Below are 20,030 nucleotides of genomic sequence, written 5' to 3'. Positions count from 1 at the left end.
AAAAGCAATACTTGTTCTGCACAAGAGCTTCAGTTTAGTCACAATTTCATTTTTTCAATATTTTCATTTCAATCAACATCTGTATAATATAGTGAACCTCGATATCCCATTTCGGTTATAACTCAAAATTTTGTACCAAACTATTTAATTTAAACGATAAACGTTAGACACATCATTATAGAATAAGCGGAGTTTATTATAATTTTATTTGTACTCCCGCCGTCCCCTCACAGCGGTCACACTAATAAATAGGAGTAGTTAAATTGGAGGGAAAAAAAAGTAAGAGAGAATAATATAGAGAAAAATTTTCTCCACATTACTCTTTCTCCACTACCTATTTAAACTCTTTCTCCACTTTACCTATTTATTAGTATGATTTTTCCAAATCAGCTGTAAAAAAGAAGAGAGTCAATTATGAAGGAATGGAGGTAGTAAGTACATCTTAGGGAATTCGGAGATTTAAAACCAATGACATCATCTGCCATAATATAAAAATCTGAAGTTCATTATAAATTTGTCATTAGTTCATTATAATGAACTTCAGATTATCTTGTATGTTCGACGTTTAAAGTTTAACGATGGTTTAGTATTTCCTTATAACCAAATTTCGGTTGCCTCGTCACAGTTGGATACCCTCAAGGCCTCAAACGTGTTAAATATAGGGTTGGAGACTTGGATCCCCTAATATGAAAACACAGCACACCATGCTGTGTGTAATACGCAAAATATAAAGAATGAAACGCAAGTTTTGTTAGTTTATTTGTTTTCTTTTCTATAACCATATCTTCTTATATTAAACAATACGGAGTACAAATTAAAAGTACTTATTTAATTGAGATTAAATGTTAAATTCTCTATATTCTGTTCCACATCGACTTGGTGATGATCCTAGCTTCTCTATATAAGTGTGGATAACCCTCCTCCTTATGAGGCCTTTTAAGGGGTGAGTGACTCATTTCTAATATGGTATCAGAGCAGGGTCAGTGACTCATTTCTAATATGGTATCAGAGCAGGGTCCAAGTCGATGATGGTGTATCTCTTTATCTCTTCTCTTGCCTACCAACGTGATGGAAGTCCGATATGTCATTCCGGCCCACATATGAGGGGGCGTGTTAAATTCTCTATATTCTGTCTCACATCGACTTGGTGAGTGACCCATTTCTAATATTAAAAGAAGATAATCAATGTTCATCTTTAAAGGACTGTAAACTTCATTTGTAGATTATAATTCTAGTAAATTTTAATGAAGGTTGTAATGGATCGAACATTGAGTTTACAACAGCTAAATTCCTGCATTCAAAAAGATCGATATCTTGTCTTTCTGTATGATTGATTTGCCAATTTTATCAAGTCCCATACATGATATAGTGAATTAGTACAAGAGAGAACGTCAAAACTAATTAAGAGGAAAAATACTTGATTTCTTAAATTCCTCAATTACAGAAGTAAAGTAAAACAGTACCATATAAAAAATAAAAGACATCTATCTTCCTCTTTCCACGATGACACTAGAGCCTACATCACAACCAACATAAATCAATCTCATTATCTGCGCAATTAAATTGATTTCACCAAAAAGAAAGAAACCAAAGATAAAGACTCGGAACTTAGAAGGTACATCTTGGTAGGTTGTCAAGTTTTAGATTTAATGTTTATTTGTAGATTTAATGCTTATTAGTTATTTATTTGAGGTTTATTTGAAAAACCATGTAAAATACTAGTAATAAAAAAATTGATCCAAATGCCATATTAGTGACGGACAAATGATATTTCAAATTTATGTGTTTGTCGGACTTGCAATTTCCATATAACTTCGCAATTCATGATAGCTTAGAATTATGAGAAAAAGAACATCAAGATTGTCCTATTTTATTTGAAATTTGAAGTGAATGAACGAGAAATTGGTCAGGAGATGAATTATATTATATACTCTCTCTGTCCCACTTAAAATGAAACATTTGAGAATCGGCACGAGATTTTATGCAGAGTTGTTTTGTGAGTTAATGAAGTGAGAGTAAAGTAATAGATATAAAAAAGTAGAAATAGAGTTATTTCCATTTTAGTAAACATTTCATTTTTAAAGAGACAAGGGGAGTACTAATTTAATTTAAAATTAAGACCTAAGTGGAGGTGAGTGAAATCAGAAAATTATATTCAATGAGAGTCCTTTAGTTATAGTCCACTTACATGGCAAACAAAATGATTTATGTGGCAAGCAAATGCTTCTTATCTTGCCATCATCTACCAATCTTTCCTTTTAATTAGTCCATCAACTTACCCTCTCAAACGGCCAAACCTCTTTTCAACAATCATTTACATTTACTACTAAAGTTGTCACATTGTCCCCTTTACCCTCTTCTCTTTTACCAGTTTTTCTAAAGATGATGAGATTCGTGTCATATTTTGGTGAAATAAATATTTCACCTTTTACACGAAAACAACAATATCGAGGGTGGGTAGGAAGTAGCACCAATTTGGATATATGATTTATAGTTAATTATCATGAAAAATACTTCATCAATTTACTTATATGTGATTGGGTTTTAATCCGAGTAAATACAAGTTGCATTCATTCACATATTTATTATTCCATAATATACATTTAGATATCAATGTTATTACTCTGGGCCAGTTTTTGGATTATAATTTTGGTATTCCAACTGAAAATAATTTTTACTGCATTTCAGAATAATGATATCGGTAGACCATCTCGCCAGCTGTGGAGATGCTTCATGCACCTTTTCGATTTTAATTACTATAATTTCATGTAAATTTCGTATAGCATTTGTTTATTATTTTAAAACAATTCTTTAATAATTGTGAACCAAGTTGGTTGGTCAATATATGTTCAATTACGAGTAATATTAATGAAAATATCGATGCATAATGGTCTTGGTTGAATTTTCATGTCTGTTATAACTTAATTGACACTTAATAGTTCTAATAATTGCGAGAATCATCCATATTGTAAAAAGAATTGATTCAGTTTCGACATTAATATACTCCATTAAATATCCGCCTCGGTTATCAGATTTCTACAAAATGGTAGGAAGAAGTTTAAATAATAATATATTTTTATTACGAGAATATTTTTTTATACAAAAATACAGCTTGAAAAATAAAAGGCCATCATTATGTCACGATGTATATATTACAAAAATAAAGGGCCATCATTATTTTTGTATGCTGTGATTATTGTCACTGATGACTTCTAATCATTTTCTCTTTACTTTTAGCTTCTTAAAATTAGAAGAGCTTCTCAATTGTAAGAGACGTGCATGTAACTTTTCTACGAGGACAAATACTAAACATTAATTCTACATTAAATTCTAAAAAAGGAATAACAAAAACAAATGTAGCATAGAAAATGAACTTAATAATCATGGAGTACTTTAATTACCAATCTTTTATCCCTAAATAAATAACAAAACGATTTATACACGACTTTCTATATGTTGAAGTTGAACTATCATGCATCATTAATGTGAGAAATATATTAAACATATTAATACTGTATTTTTCTTATTAACCAAGGGATATTAATTACTTCAAAATGGAGTAATAGATAAGGCTGGTATTCATCTTGAGAGATAGGGTTCATACCGACATGAATTAAATAATTTGAGTCCGCAATCACTGTACACTATCTTGTGTTAGTGTTGAACACTATATACTAGTGAGTAGTGAGGATAAATATGAAGAATTGTGGATTATGTAATTCATTGATAGAATAATTTCGACACAGTCTCCCCACTAATATCGCTACAACGAAATATCAATATTAATTACGGAGGCACGATAGAATTTATTTAAATATATAGAGAAAATTATTGGAATCGTGTGCCCGGTCACAGGGTTTTGACCAAGAATAAACATGACATTATATTAATTTTTGTGAAATTAAATTATAGAGCGTCGATTTACGTTCGGAATAGATGACCGCAGTATGTTCATTTTCTCAAATTTGATTCTCAGTTCCGATGAGTAAAAAATAATGAATTAAAGTTGCACAAAAATGCGATCTAATTAAATAAGCTAGTAGAGAAGCTAATGGGTTAAAAAGAGTGTTAATATCCCACATAGGAAGTGACAACCTTATTAAACTATTAATAAGAAGAGTTATTACATAATAGTGGACTAAGATGGGTGGTATAACCCACACGCGAGCGCCACCGTTGCGCGCCACATGCATGTGGACTTGGATGTTGGCAATTAGTCTTTGGGCTCGGTGTTTGGGCTTGTCCTAAGGCTAGTCTAGTTCTTTTAGACCACCAATGCTTCCAATTCAGCGAGCCAAGTAGAATGACATTTCGTCAGTATGACGAAGTGAAGCCAATGTGGCTGACACATGACGAAGTCCACGTCGTGAGCGAACCTAGACGCAGAGCGTGTCCCGATACGTCCATCCAGGATCAGCCTTTGCAGTTCCAGTAACGACTTGTGACGTCCGGCGGTTACAACCCAACTATGATGACAACCATCAAGCTGCGTTGAGTGTTGACCCCTATCCATTCCATGCATTTCTTACACTACGAAAATTTGCAAAGCATTATGCATCATAAGCTCTCTTGTTTTGCATTGTTCTTCTGTCGAAATTCTGTCCTCCCCTCCAATCCAATTCACCAGAGCTCTGTTGATAGCAGTGCTACTACATCGTAGACAAAAAGCCGTTTTATCTTTAGGGAGGACACGCCGATCCGAGAGTACTACTGAGACGTATCTTGTATTGCTGACAGAGGCCTCATCGACTCGGCTTATTGCTGCATTTACGATTTTATTGTTTCGATATATTATTGTAATTTCGTTTCAATTTTATTTTATGTTCCTTCTTTTGGGCTTTATTACGCGTGATTAATTTTCTTATAATCTAGGAACCTAACAGAAATTAAATAGAAACTCATAGTGACTAGTACAACTTAATATGCATTGTTGATTTTGTATGATTTGTGATCGTGAATATTATTTTAGTACAGTATATTAATATTAAGAAGCATAATCATATGGAGAGTATTTAATATGAAAAAATTACTTAATAAACAGGGAATGTTCAAATGAAAAATCATTCTTAGTTCAAGAATGAATAACTATTTGCTGTTAATTCGTTAAACGGTGGACTTATTTACTTAGTGGATGAGTGCAATATCAAGATTCAAAAAAGTCATTTTCACCTTATATAAGTTTTATTCGTTTAGAAACTTATATTGTTAATAAAAATCATGTCATTTAAAAATGGGGCAAATAATTTAGTATTTGTCATGTTATAAACTTTTTCTTAATAAATGAATTGGACTATTATTTAGCCATGTAATTGGAAATCCTATAGTCTCAGCAAGTTTTCTAATCTAAGTGTCCGAGTCGAGTTTTTTAATTAAATTAATGCAATCTTAATTAAAGATGCTTTCATCTTCAAAGTTATAATTTTAATATTATTGATTAAATTGAAAAGCTGAATTAGATCAGTTAAAATACAATATAATATGATAATATAAATACACATCTTATATAAAATTATTGATATCATCAATACAACGAGACAAAGGACAATGATTATTCAACCCCTTTTCTCCTAACAAATGTTAGGAAAAAAATAACATCTTCGAGTGCTCATTGAGTAAATTCATGATTATGTAAATTCATTATCATGGATGAGGCAAGTATTGTGTAAGGATGCTTGTAGAAAATATAATAGTTCAATAATATATTACAAACTCCCACTTTTCGCACTTAGATCTGAAGGGCCCATTATTTCCGATCTTTGTAATTCCTTCCTTACATCATTCAAATTTTTTTTATTAGATTTGAAAACAACTGCTAATCCTAGCTATTACTGAAAAATATTTCATTTACATTCTACATGAGTTTCGCAATTACTTTTAAGTACTACTTTACATGATCACTATTCACTTACATTATTCATAGAATAATCGAATTCAATTTAAAATTTAGATTAATGGATCAGTATAATGCATATAAATACTATTTGTCTAGTAAAAATTTCAATGTCTTAGTAAATCGAGTTCAATTTAAAATTTAAATCACTAAATAAGATATATAAACAAAATATAAAATGAAGTTAAGGATATGTTATAGTGATCCTAAGTAGATCTCTTAGCTTTGCTTTTTAGTAACATGCCATCAAAGATTGTGACTTGGTAGTCTACAGGGCCATCGATTAATAGTTTGATTTATGCCTCTTAAGTCAAATTGTGCAGACGTAATAATTGGTGTCCACTTTTAAAATTGTTCCAATTGATGGTATGTTTAATAATGGCACATAATTTGACCATAAAAGATGCAAATATGGTTTAAATTTAAAGTATAGCACTTAAAGTTTCACGTTTCTTGACCTCAATTGTGTGCGGTCCACATTGTTTTGAAGCAAATACATTATAAAATATACATTGTTTTGAAGCAAATACATTATAAAATATACATGGATCATGAAAGTCTATTTTCCTCGGGTTCCATTCTATGTGATCATGTTGATTTAATAATATTACTTGATAAAATATAAATGAATTATTTCACTAACGCACATTTCAACACAATATTAATAAGTGATGTTTGATTCGCCAGATAATATAATAGTAAAACAATGTAAAATAAGTTAAAATAAACTGTGTGTATATGAGGGTGAATGTGAAACGATTACTAATGAGATTACAATATAGTTCTGATATTACATAGTCAGGTCATTAGCAGAACTTTAAAAAAAACAATGTAAAAGTTGGGTCATGAGCGGAATTAACAAAAAAAAAAAACAATCGAACAAAAGATAAAATTAGACATAGTTTTAAATCATTGACTAAAAATTTCCAAAATTCCAATCAAATTAGACATACTCTTAAAAAAAACAAGTAAATATTCCGATCAAATGGCTCCGCCATGCCAATTAGATTAAATATTTAATAGAATTAACAGAATAATTGTGAATATGGCTGTATGGAATTGTGTTCGAGATTTCAATTCTTGGACAAGAAAGAAGAGTGCCATCTTATTTAACAAGAATATAAATTTGCATCAGTCATAAATCCACAAAAATCAGTCTTGATTCTCGTCCCACTTGTCGAATCTTACCCAAAAAGTTATGTTTTTTTAAATAGAAAGTATGAGAATATTATGTAGTAGTAGAAAATTAGTTGATATGCATTTACTAAAAAAAAAAATATTATCCCTATTTTATTTTAGACCAAGTGTATCCTTCAACAGACTCGGTGAATATTCATCGCAATGACATCTCAAAAGTCGGGATTAGCCCTTTGACTATTTGGTTAAGAATAGACGAACCGTTTGTTATTTTTTGATTCCTTAACGGCGCGGCCTTTAAATTTAAAGTTATTTAATCATAAAAGAAAATAATAATAAAGAATGGACGAACCGCATTCCCACCCGACTACATCACTTGAGAGGCTGAAAATGACAATTGGGATTTGGATAGATTTCTAAGCGAAGTAAAGCCCAATGGGCCAAGGTGAGTACAAATATAGAAGAATAGCCCATTTAACTACATACTGGGCTGGGTGAGTACGATGGGTCAATTCGCAGAAAAATGACTCTATTTGAATTAAAGAAGAAATCAATTGCACAGAATGACAATTCTACCCCAAGTTATACCCATAAACCCTGTTTTTTAAAATACAAAGAGAAAGCAAGAAAAAGAGAAGATGGAAGTTGAAACAGCAGAATTAGGTAGGGCGGAGGAGAGAGAGCAGAGCCACCGCGTCATATGTCAGCTCACCGACGCGGAAGGCACGGCGCTCGGCTCGCCAATTTTCCTGCCGGAAACCGCAGGTCCTAAGGAGCTCCAGCAGCTCGTCAACCAGCTCCTCAACAATGTAAATTCATCATCAAACTAAATCTATTTTTTTGGCTTCTTATTAGTAATCATAGGATTCTCTTTTGGATGATCTCTCCGCAATTACTCCGGATATATTTTTGGAATCCATTGCGGTCATAGGAGAGAATCTGTTTGCCTCATATAGTGCTGCTGGTTGCCTTTTTTTTATGAACAATATTTATATGAAAAATCTGGAAATGAACTACATGTAGTGGATAGGATCCTATTTAACGAGGAATATGTTTGGTTATCTTAGGAGGAAAAGTTGCCTTATGCTTTTTATGTGTCGAACCATGAGCTTGCAGTGGAGCTTGGATCGTACCTTCAGAAGAATAAAGGCATTTTGCTAATTCCTTTGATGAATTTATTGCTCTTGATCATTCTTTTTACTCCTATACCGAACACAAACTCAAATTGCTGAGATTTTGAGTAAATAATGATGCAGTTTCTGTGGAGAAGGTCATTACAATAGTATACCAGCCCCAGGCTGTATTTAGAATACGTCCAGTGACTCGATGTTCTTCAACTATTGCTGGTAAGAAATGTGTTTTATTCCGTTCACATGCTCATCCCAATTAAGGGTTCATTTTGTTTCTTTCGTACCTGCATCGTCAATGATATTATTAGTCCTGATCACTGCCTAGCTCATTCTTCACTCTATTTCACCTTCCTATAACTATTGAATTTTCTAAAGCACTTCTTGAGTATCTTAAAAAAACTAATGTTTGCAATATCATGACTAGGTTTCACAAATGGATAATACATTCCTCCATACTGATTCTGTATTGGCTTTGATGTACATTTAGGTTTTATTGATACATGATTGTTCTGTAGGTAAAACACGAATAAGTGGTTAGTCATGATAATTGTTAACACATTGACCTTAACATTAGTAGCTTATATAGCATAGGAGATTAATCAAACCAAGTAGTCTCATTTTGCAATACAAAGATAATTTCAAGGATAAACACTTGTTCTAAATCTCATCTTCCCTAGGGTTGTTTAACTGGTTAAGGAACCCCTCTACCAAAGGACAAAGCTAGCTTAAAGACATTTACCTCTTCTTGATTTTTATGTTTGATACAACCATATATATGATATATTTGGCGGGCTTGATTACATTTTCGTCTAATTTTTCTTGGCCAAAGCCAAAACAGCATTTCTTGACTCTTGGCGGACTTTTGAAATAATGTTATTCTCGTTCAATGAAATAATTTCAAAACTGTTCAGTTTACGGACTGCTAGATTTATTTGGCCCTCTTAATTCTTATTGGGATGAAGTTTTCTTGGATTTATCTTTAAAGTGATGTTTGAGTTTGACGGCATTTTTTGGTCCAACTCTGGTTGATTTATTGTAGGTCACACTGAAGCTGTGCTTTCTGTTGCCTTTAGTCCTGATGGACGCCACCTGGCCAGTGGATCAGGTGATACAACTGTTCGTATGTGGGATTTGAATACGCAGACACCATTGTTTACATGTAAAGGTCAGAATCTTTCTTTTTTATGTCTGAGCAGCATTTTTCTGATGGTTGAATGACATTACTATAATTCCCAGATTTTTAAACGTTTATCTCCATTGTTTGTGTTTCTTGAAAACATCCAAGAAAGAAATCTACAGCACTTTGTTTGGTTATACGTATATAATTATATCTGCATAAAGCTATTTGGATATGTGACATTATAAAAGATAACTATATGTATGAAGTTAGATGGTTAGAATGCCACAATAAAAAATTCGGTCTAAAAAGTTCGCACTCATTTTTTTAACTATGACACTCTTTGAATGGATTCCTTTTGCTTAATTGTTATGTAAGCCCTTCCATTTGAAATTATTGGATTCAACTATGGAGTATGTCATTACCTATTGGTTGTGCCTATAATGTCCATTTCATTTTCTTGAGCTATTTGGCATTTTCTATAAATATGTAGTGATATATAATGATCACCGTACTTTATCTCCCCCCTTCAGGACACAAGAACTGGGTTCTTTGTATTGCATGGTCGCCAGATGGTAAGCATCTAGTAAGTGGAAGCAAGGCTGGAGAACTTATATGCTGGGACCCACAGACCGGCAAATCACTGGGAAATCCACTTATGGTAAGTGTAACAACTAGTGTTTTTCTTGATTGAATTTCTTCCTTGTTGATCTGAATATTTTTTTTAACCTGCCTTAATCTATTCTGTCAACCATCTTAGAGTCGAATGTATTGTAGAGTGTGTTGATTGTGATCTGTTTTTTTTATCTTTGTAGATGCTCAATAGGAAAATAGTATACTAGATATATAGGTCTATGTATATATTAAGAAGGGATAGGCTAGTGGCACTGTCAAGATACACCATTATACTTTTGCTGAAAGATACGTGCATGCTTGACATTGTGCCTCCCCATCCTATATATTCATCACCTAATTTGATTGATATATAATATCTATCATCTTTTAACATCACCAATAATTATTTTTGGAATCTCTAAATGTTATTATATATCGGCTATGGCGCCGCCGTGGCGCCATTGCATGGCGGGTTTCAAGAACAACACCATCGCCACGAGCTACCATGAAACTTTTTAATGGCGACTGGCGCCATGGCATGTATGGCGTCAATTTATTGCAAATTCAAACAAAATTGAAGAATATTTAGGGCAACGAGTTAATATAATTGCTTCTTCTCTTTTGAAATATAGTTCATACAATTTTCCCAATGTCTCATGGAGAAGAAGCCACATCAATATGGTGGCATCACTAGGGGCAAAGAACACTTGATGGGTAGCCACCAAGATCAATATGTCCAGCTGAATGACTAGACATAAGAATCTAAGAGGATCCTGCAGCTCTTTTGTCGGTAAAATATTTCCAAAGTTCTTCACGAACACTTTTCGGACACTTCGGGCATGCGACAACCTTCCCTTCTTCCCCATCAAGTGTTCTTTGCCCCTAGTGATGCCACCATTCATTTGTTTGTAGCAAAAATGCATTGTACCTTATTAGTGGATGCCTTGTCCACTTGAATGCAATACTTCCACCCCGGATCTATTCTAGTAGCGGAAACATTACTAGAATCTGCTCTACTCGTTGCTAGGTATGTCAGTCTAGCCCGAAACCCGCGGATCGACCCAAATAGGCCGGTAAAATCATAGGATTAGGGCCGGAAAATTGTAACCTAAATACATAATCGGGCTACACGGGCTGACCCGTTTGGGTCGGCGGGTTATGCGGGCTGGCCCAGGTGGGTTGCGGGTTAGCCCATGGGTTGAGCATTTTAAAAAAAAATTATCAAATTTTGGGTTTATATACTTACATATATGAAATATATATGGCATGTGAACTATATATGATAATTATGTGTTCTTTCTCAAATTAAAAGTTAGGGTAATATGAAATATAGAGTATATTAATATCATAATATGTACTCATATAATCACATTAAACTCTATAGAATTTATTTTGTGACATACTGTTATCTATACTATCTTTTTTAACTTCTTAGAATTTATTTTTTCGGTATACAATTAAGAATATTATTTAACTCCTTTTGAAATGCATGATTTCCATTTAATTGTCATTTAATTGTATTCAGATTCACACGTGCTACTAATTGAGCGTTATGTTTATGTATTTTGTTTCAATTTTCAATAGCTATTATTTTCCTTCTCTTGATCACTTTGATAATACTTCACTTTACGACAATTTGTTTTTTTATAAGTTAGAATACCGAATTGGATAGAAAGAAACAAATAAGATCACTTCTGGCCCGAATAGCCCGTGGGTTAGCTCGAAACCCGAAGAGTTAGGGTTAGGGCCAAAAATATATAACCCGAAAAATTTACAGTTCGAATAACCCGCACCCAAATAGCCCGACAACTCGAATGAGTTGGCCTGAACCCGAGCTGGTTAGCCCAATTGACATCCGCTGCCATTGATGTGGCTTCTTCTCCATGAGACATTGGGAAAACTATATTAACTATATTTCAAAAGAGAAGAAGCAATTGTATTAACTTGCTACCCTAAATATTCTGCAATTTTGTTTGAATTCGCAATAAATTATGCTTGAATCTAGGGTTTTTTGGGGTGAGTAATCTGATTCTAATTTCTAAGAAGAAAAACCGGGTAAATACAATTGGGCCGTCTTATTTGCTAATTGGATAGAGGATTGGGGGCACCCAATCAAAAATTGACGCCATACATGCCATGGCGCCTCATTCATGGCGGCAAATGGCAGTCGCCATTAAAAAGTTTCATGGCAGCTCGCGGCGATGGTGTTTTTCTTGAAAACCGCCATGCAATGGCGTCACGGCGGCGCCATAGCCGATATTTAATATCATTGGTTTATACCAAAAAGACATTAGGCACCAACACATGTCATGTCATGTTTTACTTGGAAGAATTTACAATGAATTTGAATAGCACGGATCATGTCTCGGGGGCACAAGAAATGGATAACTGGAATTTCATGGGAGCCAGTGCATCTTAGTGCTCCATGCCGCCGATTTGTCAGTGCAAGTAAAGATGGTGATGCAAGGATCTGGGATGTTGCTTTGAAGAAATGTATAATATGCCTTACTGGACATACACTGGCCATAACATGTGTGAAATGGGGAAGTGATGGATTCATATATACTGGGTATGTTTCACTTTAGTGAGAATCTACACCTCCTAAACAGGAAATTGTAAATTAATATGATTGAACTGTTATTTTTCTTTGAAATTTGGAAGCACCTTGTTGGCCTATATTTTATATTGTAACCTAGGTAACAATTATGTGGTGATTGAATGGCATTCACTCAATTGGAAGATCATGCATAAAGAGCATTTTTTTGCAAGTGAACAATTCAAAATGGCTCAATAATTTGTGCTTTCTTCTGTAGTTTCATTTCGAACAAACTTTTATAATTTCAAAGCTGTTTTATCTTCCAATTGTGAATTATCTGTAACTTTTATCCTGATAGGCAGTTTAATTGGTAGGGTTGGAGGAGGTATTGTAAATTTTAGGCGAAGTAAATCGTTATTATACAGTAAAATTGTAGAAGATAAAAAAAAAATTTGATTTCTATATTACGTTTTCAGATCTCAGGATTGCACAATTAAAATATGGGAGACTACACAAGGAAAGCTAATTCGGGAATTGAAGGTATTTATTTTCTGTGGCTCAACAATCTTTTGTTCATTTGCCTCCCATCCTATTTTTATAAGTGCATCCATTGCACATCTGCAAAGCAGCATATCCCTTCCCTTCAGTTCTCATTTTCTACACTTATCCGATGCTTTGGGCTTCTTGTCATGTTGTTCTTGTGTAGATTATGTTGTCTTATGTACTGGGGGTTAAATGGTTCATATGTCCACAGTTCTTGTGGTGACTAATATGCTTCTGTGAACATCAAACGAGCCATGGGCTTTTAGACTACTATCAACTTATTGTAGTCTTAATTTTCTTATACTTAGTCGGCTAGTCGCTCATGTTTCCCATATTTCTCATTGTGTAGGGCCATGGGCATTGGGTGAATTCATTGGCATTGAGTACTGAGTATGTTCTCCGAACTGGTGCCTATGATCACACTGGTAAACAGTATTCATCTCCAGAGGAAATGAAGCAGGTGGTGTGATTTATCTATTTTTTCCCTTCATAATTACTTATTGTAGAGTATGTATGCTTCTCCTTTTGGTCTACAATACTTCTTGTTAATTCATCAAAGTGATTTAACCATTCAATACAGTTGTGGACCTTAGATATACTACTATGTATTTTCTTTTACATTGTCGGAAGCTTGGTGCTGATATTTATGGTTTTGCATTTTGGATTTTATTTGGAAGGACTTAAAGGTTGAATCTCCTTGTATTATATGCATTGGCTTTACTTTGTGTACTGCATTTGAAATCCGAGGCTACTGAAATTGTTTTACCAGGTTGCTTTGGAAAGGTATAATAAGATGAGGGGCGGTGCTCCTGAAAGATTGGTGTCAGGTTCAGATGACTTTACCACGTTTCTATGGGAACCTGCTGCCAGCAAACACCCCAAAAATCGTATGACTGGTCATCAACAGGTGCTCAGTTTTGCGTCATTTCAATATTACCTCTGTTTTTTTGAATAAAACCAAACTCAGTTGAAAATGATTTATTCTGGATTAAATGCTTTATATCTTTCAAACTAATGCTGATATTCCTTTTACTAAGTTTACTGAAGAGCCAATGCATGTTTGATTTCATAGACATGAGATGCAGAGAATGAGGGACTGGCATTGGATAGATGACATATCATTAGACTCAGAACAAGCGTAACTGACAATCAGAAAGAGAAAAAAAAAGGGAACATACAAGTAGAAAATCTCTAGTGATGATTTGGGAAATGATTGGTAGCCATGGTCTTGGCATATAATTACGGACTGCAGGAAAACTTCTACATCCATTCTCAAACTTAATCAAACCCCCCAAAATCAAACATCTTCTTGTTTAGTGTTACCTTTCTGTCAATTACTTGTGTTCATCAACATGCTCGATCTAACAAAGCTGTGCACAGAAAATATTGTACCCGTGGCTTCCATCTCTATCTCTCAATCTCTTTACACCATTGATGCATCTAGTTTGCATAATCTGGTTGATCCTCTCAATATATGTCCGGAGCTTTCAACCTTATTAATGATTATTGATTATTGATACTACCATATATCGACATTGAGTGCTAACCTCTTATTATTATTCGATCTCCTGTAGCTTGTAAATCATGTTTACTTTTCTCCTGACGGGCAATGAATGCCTCCTTTGATAAGTCGGTCAAATTATGGAATGGAGTAACTGGAAGTTTCGTGGCTGCCTTCCGTGGCCATGTTGGGCCCGTTTATCAAATAAGGTTTGGATTATTTTTAATAGAATTTTATGCATCTAGTTTGTAGATCTAATCCGAAATCTTCTTGCAGCTGGTCAGCTGACAGTAGACTGCTTTTGAGTGGAAGCAAAGACTCAACTCTTAAGGTAAATGTCCCTTTTGAAAACTGAAAGTGTTTTGAAATAATTTTGTTTTGTTAGGGAATGTGCCAATGTGGCCATGCTGGATTGCAAGTCAATGATTGCGCAAACGTGTATACTACATCGACTCTAATTGTGATACATAGTCTACTGTTGTACAATGATTATTGACACGGAAGCCTGTAAAAACAGGTTTGGGATATTCATACGCAGAAGCTGAAACAAGATCTTCCAGGACATGCAGATGAAGTGAGCTGTGTTGTCTTCGTTGTTTTGGTACATTTTATGCATCTAATTGAATCTTTGACGAACCCATTTTTGAATTGCAGGTGTTTGCAGTAGACTGGAGTCCAGATGGTGAGAAGGTAGCATCAGGTGGAAAAGATAAAGTTCTGAAGCTATGGATGGGGTAGACGCCAACAGTTTCACCATCATATACCGAGTTTTGGCAAGAAACGGAATCGCTGTTGCAACAAGAGATCACAAAGATAGGTATACTTTAGTTTAGGGAAGTAGTATTTTCTTCTGTTCAATTTCATTTATAAGACCTGGTGGTGGTGGTGGTGGTGATCAAGCTGCATATTTTTATTTCTCATTTATTTCCCTTTGTAAAGGAATTAACAACAAACAGGGTTAACTAAAATTTTCATTTTTTTTATCTTTACCAGTTGCACTCAACATCCATATATCCTTGGAAGAAATGGTAATGGAGTACATTTTTGTTTCCCAACAGCTTAATTTTGTCAGTCAATATTATAGAACCAAACACAAAAGCAAGTGGACAATCCAACAAAAATATTCTTCTTTTAAATACTACTCATAGTACAAGATTAAAGCAATATTTAATCTATCTAAGCAAATACTAATATTTATTTAGGGGAGTGTTATGATGCCATCACCTCTTAAAGTAACACCATACTACAATTTTTAGCCAATCATTTGTACACGTGGACGAATAATCAGCTGTCATGTGGCAATAAAAAAAATGTTCAAGGATAAAAATGTAACACCATACCACCATTCCTAGCCAATCATTTGTACACGTGGACGAATAATCAGCTACCATGTGGCAATAAAAAAAATATTCAAGGATAAAAAAAACAGCCAGCAATATTTTATACAATATACAACAATTTTTCTTGGGCAGCAATATCTAGCGTATTAAATATTGCTGTGTAGCGTTTATAATATTGTTGTATATGTGGTGTCACGGTGTCACTTTAAGAGTAATTGTCATTTTAACACAAACCTATTTATTTATTTCAAATTGCATTATACTACCACAATATAACAACATTTCCAATCTGTGCTTCTATGGACCCAAGGTGTCTCAAGCATTCAATTTTTAACTAAGCGGAGATTCCCACGAGTGATCTTTTACCTTCGTACACGAATATCCAATTGTTGCCGACCAACAAAAATAAATAAATTTGTGGAAAGAAATTGTCGAGATCTATAACGAGGGACGCCCCAAAGATGCCTTTGACGCAAATTTCGCATGCCTCGAACCCATTTTGATAGGTAAAACCATAAATCCAAAAGTTATACGCCTTTTACAACAGTTTGGAGCCACGAAGGAGATGCCGCGCAAGTAAAACATACTCCATATTTTAGTGGAAACATTCAGTGGTATTGGTAGATGCAGAAGCAGTGGTATGAAAACTATAACTGCTTGGAGTTTCAATATTCCACTAATTCTTTTATTTTCTTTGTATTGTTTTTATTTTTGTAAATCAAATCCTTCACTGTAAACATAAATAAATTGTTTTTCTAATGTTACTATTTGGCATCCTTTAGCTTCAATTGGATGGCTTCTAGAATACAAATGAATTTTAAATTCATTCATATTATGTATTAAGATTTTAATTTACTTTTTCTTAATATTTTATTTTACAAGTATTAAAAATCATATGAACTTTTTTTATTTATTGAAATATTAGCTACATAAGTATCTATTAAAAAAAAAGATAAATAAAAAATAAATAAATATGAACAAAAATTAAATTGAAGAAATTATATTTATTAAAATATTAGCTATATAACTATTTAATAAACATAAAGTAAATAATAAAATTAAATATCAATCCAAACAAAATCAAGTTGAAATCTTGTATGAATGAAAACAAAAATAAAATGAAAAACGCAAGTCAGCATCGATGAATTTTTTTTTTTGAAAAGAGCAAGTAAAGTTAATTATTCTGATACTACATCCGTCCCACATTAAGTGTCACATTTAATGTGGGTACGGGTTTTAAGAAATATAAGGAAAAGTGGATTGATAAGTTAGTGGATTATGAGTTCCACTTATATATATATATATTAGTTTTATGGGTCCTATTCTAATGCTTATAGCACCCTAATCCAAAATCAAGACTAAATCTTCACCCTTGAATTTTAAAATGAGTGGATGAGATTAAAGCTCACAAAATCTCAATAAATAGTAGACAAAATATCAACAAAAGGGTAATATCGTCATTATGTTATCATATGATAATTTTCGTGAGTGTTTTTTTATATCAACATTGTGTATTACAAATATCAACAATATGACATTAGAATATCAACATAAGGACAAGAAAATATCAACACATTTTTATTGAGATTGGACATGCATAATATTGAGATTTTGCCTACAATATATTGAGATTTTTTGTTGTATTTGTTGAAAATAGCTCCTTATCAACATGTACGAAAATTGAAATATAATTTATCAAATTTCATCACCCAAACATCGTCGGAACATATGCAATTGAGATCTCGTTGGAATCCTTATTAAATTATCTTTAATTTGATATATTTTTTGCGAAAAAATAATTTAAATTGAGAGAGTTACGTAAATTTAAAGATTTGAGATGATTTTGAGGAGAGAGAAAGTAGTTAGTTATAATTACTACATATAGGATTTGACATTAATACCCTTTTAATTTAATTAATAATTATTTAAATTTAAAATATATTACACTTGGCATTATATTAACCACAAGATCTTCTGATCTAATGGTTGAAAATAGGTCTCAATTTGGGATTGATAATTAGTTAGCAATTGATTACATCCCTTAGTTTTATAATAAAATGTGAGTAGAATTGGTTGGTGAAATGTGAGGTCTACTTACCATTTATAGTAAAAGTAAAATGTGACTCTTATTGTGGGACGAAGGTAGTATATAAAAAAGGCTCAAGCCAAAGACGGCGAGCAAGCAAGCCCAATGAACAAAACTCCCAAACAAAAGAAGCGTTAAACAACAACACTCAGAGCTACTCGACAGACCACCAACAAAATACGTTAACAGCCAAAAAACCAATACACCCGCCCATATAGTTGAAAAACTAAAAAAACAACCCACAACCAAAAGGTCTACAAACAACAGCAAAGACAAAAGGCACAATAAGCGGAGAGAAGAGACAACAAGAAAACACCCGCAAAGCTAGATACCTGGTCCCAACTCATATACCCGACATCTCAAGTTCGGACTTTTTGACTCTTTGTGTCTTCATATCTCTCGCCCACTCTCTAATGCAGCTCAACTCATCATGTATTTTCCCCGGAGAGAATGAAAAGTTGGTACACCAACCTGTTATCCAAGCACCTAAGTGCCATAAGATAATTCTCTTCTCGATCTCCAAATTGTGTACACAGCCTTGGAAAACGGTTCTGTTTCCAAGGTCTGATGAGGCCCGATTCATGCATGTATATTATAGCAAAATCGCACTGAAATCAGCAAACTAACAACCCTTTTGAGCCATGTGTGTGTAGATTTCGCCGGAAAACGAAGATCACATCAATTCAGAGGGCGAATGCAAATGAACAGCCCGCCTTCCTAGGGTACAATAAATGCGGCGACTGCTACCAAAACGGACTCAAAGAATTCAACATAGGCTAGGGTTACATTTAAAATAGTGTTGACCAAAATATTAAAGGAACTATCAAAGCATTTAAAACAACAACTTAACCTAGAAGCTTAAAAAGAAGAAGGAAGGTATCATAAATGACGATCAAACATCTCAAGAGTATGACATAGTTTCCAAGATAAAAACCACAAGATAGTCTAAAGCCTCTAAACCAAAAGGAGAGTGCAAAATATCCAAAAATACTAAAGTGTTTCAGAGAGAATTCAGCGGAAAACGACCAAGAGAAAGTGCAGCTATGTATGAAGACACAACTACGCTTGAAGTTCAAAAACGTCCTTCTTAATTAGTTAACATGCTCAACACCCGTCACCGCTCGTCATCGTTCAACCTGCACATAAGGAAAACACATGCAGGGCTGAGTATTTGAAATACTCAGTGAGCTCATTGCCAAAACGTTTTATAAGTTATGCCACCCTTACCAAGTGAACTCGAGTTTTAAGCAGTTATAAGAGAATATCACGAGTATCACAAAATATATTTTCCATAGACTGGCCACTCAAATAACTCCCCACTTTTCTCATCAAATTCCACAATCACAATCTTTCCATGGTGCGACGAAAGTGTGGCCACACTTTTCGCCCACGAGACCAGCCGACTAGCAAGGACGGCTCCCGATCCCCTCGTGTACACAGCCTGGTAGGGTTTGCGGCCCATACTCAGACCCGAATTCGTTTAACATATCCGTAGCCCTATAGCCCAATGGAGCGAACTCACAAACTAGACATCAGGCTCACAATATCATAACAAAACAAACATAGGCATGGCATAACAGTTAAACCACCCTTATAACACCAATCAATATTTTTGACAAAATAAAAGAGAGTTTTAAGAGTAAAGCCCACCTCGACTGCTTAGATTTCAAGTAGTTTCGCTTTTCCGTTATCCGGCTTCGCAACCGAGGTTTCACCTTTTAATCACATAGGCACATATCACAAATTAGGTTCAACACAACTTTTACTCATGCATGTCTCAATACTTTTCCCTTTTTCCATCGATTTATCTTAACATTACTTATCAAGGCCATGTTCATCACATAAGTTCCATTCCCATCTCAACTCTAGATCTAACATCAACATATGTCACACAAGAGTATTTTTGCCAACATACACACAACACACACATCACGCACGCACACACATGCACACACACGCACGCACGCACACACACACACGCATACATATTTACATATCCCTTTTATCCCACTTTCACTCAACCAAGTTGCATGAGGGTTCCAGAAGACCGATTAATCGGTTAGAAAGAAGAGGAATCGAGTAGAAAGAAGGGGATTAAGTATAAGAATACCTTATGAGAAAATCGAACGGTAGAA

The 20,030-nt window shown here is 34.0% G+C and overlaps 1 pseudogene across 1 annotated transcript; it reads left to right on the top strand.

The window, feature by feature from the left end:
• Positions 1-7,657: 7,657 nt before the first annotated feature.
• Positions 7,658-15,454, top strand: LOC125202366 (notchless protein homolog; annotated as a pseudogene). The gene is made up of 13 exons (XR_016135991.1): positions 7,658-7,836; positions 8,095-8,176; positions 8,284-8,373; positions 9,197-9,322; positions 9,808-9,939; positions 12,242-12,458; positions 12,902-12,965; positions 13,318-13,428; positions 13,738-13,875; positions 14,543-14,678; positions 14,746-14,800; positions 14,987-15,043; positions 15,124-15,454. The product of XR_016135991.1 is annotated as a notchless protein homolog (transcript).
• Positions 15,455-20,030: the final 4,576 nt, after the last annotated feature.

The sequence above is a fragment of the Salvia hispanica genome, chromosome 2 (assembly GCF_029641045.1).
Source record: "Salvia hispanica isolate PSC_SH4W2 chromosome 2, Shi_PSC_v1, whole genome shotgun sequence".
Taxonomy (NCBI): Eukaryota; Viridiplantae; Streptophyta; class Magnoliopsida; order Lamiales; family Lamiaceae; genus Salvia; species Salvia hispanica.
The sequence above is the reverse complement of the archived record's forward strand: the minus strand, read 5'-3'. Positions and strand labels throughout refer to the sequence as shown.